The following is a 4,687-nucleotide window of genomic DNA, read 5'->3' on the forward strand; positions in this document are numbered from 1 at the left end:
CAAGTCAAGTCTCAAAGATATGGAGCAGTAGTATTGTTTCCCATATTTTTTTTACACGCCTTGTTTTAATTTTATCATTATTTTTTTTATTTTTGATCATTTTATGAAAATGTTATGCTGTACTATATTCTCATTGTAACTGTAAAGGCAAATATACAAGCCATTTTATGATTTTCTCAATTTCACAGTTTCATTTACAACCGTTTTTTGTACTGATGTCTACGATGTCTATATGCCAGGCTACTACAAAATTGCAGAATCATTTTTAATGAAAATTCTTAATTTTACCGCAATTTTACCTCTGTTATAGCAAAGTTACCCGTTCTCTCTCTTTGTGTATACAGTGTATCACTATTTATTATTTCCAAGAATTTCAATAAAACAAGAACAGCAAAAAAAGCAATTATGGTATTTATTGTCTTTATTTTATAAGTCGTTTATGTAATACTTTATATGGAATTTCAAGTAAAGGCGGAAATACACATGCCTCTTGCTTGCACAATAGCATGCAAGTAGCTTGCAGGAGATAGCTCCTGGTATGTGTATTTATGGTGTTACTAAAGTAAGCAGCTCTAAATAAGTTTCTTCGTCCATTCGCAAATAATTAAACCAATCTCCCGGCTCTAGTCGTAATTCATGCAAAAGATTTATGTGTGAAAATTGTTTTCTTTTAAGTAACCATTCTTTAACCCATTTTGAATGTTTTTTTGTTTAGATTTAAATTTTATAGCAATTGCCGCCGTAGTATGAAAGCGTTTTTTAAGTTTTTATTTATTTTTTAAGTTTGGTTATTGTTATCATCACCTTTTGTTTTAACTGTATTAAAGAATTATCGAGTTTAATCCTTTTATTTATTCTTAATGATATTTATGCACTTTAAACAACGAACATTTAATTATTTTCCAACGACTACTTGATCCTTCCATCGCTAATGTAATTTTTAGGTGGTATTTCTTTTGAGACTCTTTAGGACGATATTGCTTATAACTTTTAAGCGGGAAATAAAACAAAAAATTTCTCTAATAAAAGTTTATTAGAAAATAGAGAGCTTAAGATTGGGTATGTTTCTGGAAAAAATATAATTNCAATACAACTACTTAGGTACAAAAACAACTAATGATCGAAACTCTACAACGCCTTTGAGCTTGGGAAAAATCAATTGAAAATAGCATTTTCTTAGATAGCAAATTCCGCCAACACCAAACTAATGAAGCTTTCGGGCTGAAATTTTTATCACTTATTAAGGGTACAAAAAAGCCTCAAAAATCCTGAATTACAAGTGTCTGCGATGAAAATTGCATTAATTATTAGCAATTGAAAAAACGACCATTTTTGAACTCTTGCGCATAAACAAATTATCGGAATTTAATCGGAATTGGGCCTAATTTTTAGGAACATACATTGAACAGCGTGAGTTACCTACATTTCCTACAAGAAGAACTTTCTGCACTTCTGGAGAATGTGCCTTTGCAGCTAAGGAGAAATTTATGGTTTCAGCACGACGGACGGGGCTCCACCCAACAAGGCCAGGATTGTGCAGCAATATTTACAACACTTTCTTTCCCAGAAAAATGGATTGGACTTAATGAACCTATTCAGTGTCCCAAAAAGTCACCAGATCTAACACCCTTCGATTTCTTTTATGGGGGTACGAAGATTGGATATGTGTCTTGAAATGAGAGGAGGTCATATAGAAAATAGATTGTATGTATGTAGTATGAAAGCGTTTTTTAAGTTTTTATTTATTTTTTAAGTTAGGATATTGTTATCATCACCTTTTGTTTTAACTGTATTAAATAATTATCGAGTTTAATCCTTTTATTTATTCTTAATGATATTTATGCACTTTAAACAACGAACATTTAATTATTTTCCAACGACTACTTGATCCTTCCAAAGCTAATGTAATTTTTAGGTGGTATTTCTTTTGAGACTCTTTAGGACGATATTGCTTATAACTTTTAAGCGGGAAATAAAACAAAAAATTTCTCTAATAAAAGTTTATTAGAAAATAGAGAGCTTAAGATTGGGTATGTTTCTGGAAAAAATATAATTGATTTCGTCATTAGTCGTTTCTGTCAAATCCCAAAGATAATACTTTCGATTGAAAATGGAGCTTATCTCATCCCATATGAGATGAGACAGTTACAAAGGATATTTTTGTTAACGGGAAAAGATAAGTTTTTATTGGAATTTGTAATTGTTTGTAAAATGTTCTTTTATAAATTTTTGTCTATTGGATTGTGTCTTTAATTTTTTATTCGTTTCTTCGTAACAAATTCGTTTAAACAGTAGTAGGTTAATGTATCATTTTTGACGGATACTTTTTCATTTGAAAACGAAAGATTGGTTACAATATGACTTCAATATGCGTTTTTGTCACCCCTGATGATTTTTTTAAAGAGGTATGATATTTTACCGAACAAGCAATTTGGTTTTCGAGAAAATAATGTCGGCTCTTTATATTGTTGTCATGAAGTATATCCAGGTGGGCGAACTTCTTGCTGCATTCGATTGTGTACGTTATGTAGTTTAGTTTATTAAGGGCCCCATATTCTTTAAATAGTGTTTTCCGCAAAGACAAATAATTTCAAACATTTAATAACTGAATAATCTAAAGCTTATCAAATAATAGGAATGTTATGTCATGCCACCTGAGTATTTTCGATCCAGCTGCTATAAAGTAGCTGGACTTTATAGCAGCTGGATCGTTCATCGGTTGTTCTACCTATGACACACTGATGAGGACTAACAAGTCCGAAACCGGTCTGTGCCTGGTGGGACCAACTGATGAACGATCCTAGCTGTTGTACTGGGTGTCGCGAATGTAATTCAATGCCGGTAGGGGCAAATAGCCCTCGGAGTAGTTGTTTTTCGCGGCACTGACGACTTAAACATTGTGTTTCGCCCTCTATGGGTGACATTCGTGCAATAAAGTACCTGGCAAATTTTAGCAGGTCGCTTCCACCCAGGCCTACACGAGATGATGCAGGATAAAGAGGGATAATCCCCCTCGATCCCAAATCATTGAGACCAATTTCTAGCCATGGAATAATGGCGCTTCCACCGTAGTAGCCATTTGAATGGCATAGTGGAAGTCAGCGCGATAGATGGAGCCTTTGTGCTTCGCGTACTAAACATCAATGATTTTATTTTTGTGCTTACTTTTGTTCTACACGTTTTACTTTTAAAGATTTCAGCACCTAAAAACGACAGAAATTTCACTATTTCTCGGCCAGGAATATGGCCACCTTAATGAAATTTTCAAAGTAAGGGCATAGTTAGGTTAGCACCTAAGCACTTTTCTCTTGATTCTAAAAAAAGGTGGCGCAGTCAGCGACTTACCGATGTGTATGTGAAAGATAATATTATTGGAAATTAGTCCATGTTTCAAAGTATGGTTTGAGGGGTAGATCTTTAGAGGGGATCACTTTTATTAAGCATAGACAACAATTTGTGTCCGCAGTACTCTAATGGTATAATAATGTCTTATTATAACTCAAAGGTTTTAGAAACTAATTTGGGAGTACCTCAAGCCTCAATATAAGGCCCGATTCTATTTATTTTATTTGTTAATAGGGTGGAGCATGTCTTGATGAATGATTGTTTTACTATATATGCTGATTTTTCTTTAGTATATCTTTTTAAAGATAAAAATTATTGACTATTGCTATGCATTAATTTGTGAAAAAAAGGATCCTATATCTCAAAAACGAAGCATCTCCTAAATAATTTTAATACAATTGGTTAAACCCAAAGGAAGGGGAGACAAAAAGGCTTATTTAACTCACACATACTCGAGACTAAGACCAATTTTAATAGGTACTATATCTTCTTAGGTTTTATGAGGAACGTCTTCCTAAAGTTTATCGACAGAATCCAGAAGCACTCTTCCGAAAAATCAATTTTGCCATGAAACAATAATAGTTAGGAAAAAAAGTGAATGTACACTTTTTGTTAATAACAAACTGTTCTATCTAAAAACAGCATCATTTTTTATTTTCAGTAGGGCCGTATTAATTTTTTTTTATAATTTAATGAGTCTGAGTCCCCATAACTCCGCCACTGGTTGCTTGCGGGATTTCTACTTCTACGGAAAAATGGTATCTTATAAGAAGATGTGTCATGCCAAATTTGGCTTAAATAGCCTTCTTCATTTAGAAGTTATTTAAACAATTCGAATTTTTTTAAAATCTTTAACGCACTATATTTCGAAAATGAAACGTGTCTGGAAAAAAATGTATACTCGATTTTTTTCTTATTTTTTTATAAGGAATATCTCCTTAAAATTTGTCGACTTAATCCTAAAACACCCTATATAATTAACATTGACTTCGTATTATAAAATGCACTCATAATTATTGACCTACTTCTACTGTTTTGTAGACTGATGTTTTATCAATTAGCAGAATTTTTACCAGGAGCTAATAACGTAATGGCATTTACATACTCCTTTATGTAAATTCCAGCGCTTTACTCCTGTAAGGTTGAGATAGCAGCGGCATAGTGGAATATATCAATTACTAATGCGGTTTCAAGGAAAATCGTAACTAATTTTTCAAAATCTGCATCGCCGTTGCATACGGATCTGTCACAGTCCAGTGATTTGTTATTATAAAATAGATTGAACCAGGCACATGCGAGCCACAATTCATTATATTTAGAGGTATGCGGCCACCAAAGCGTA

The sequence above is a fragment of the Anoplophora glabripennis genome, unplaced genomic scaffold (assembly GCF_000390285.2).
Source record: "Anoplophora glabripennis isolate ALB-LARVAE unplaced genomic scaffold, Agla_2.0 scaffold133, whole genome shotgun sequence".
In the NCBI taxonomy this organism is placed as follows: domain Eukaryota; kingdom Metazoa; phylum Arthropoda; class Insecta; order Coleoptera; family Cerambycidae; genus Anoplophora; species Anoplophora glabripennis.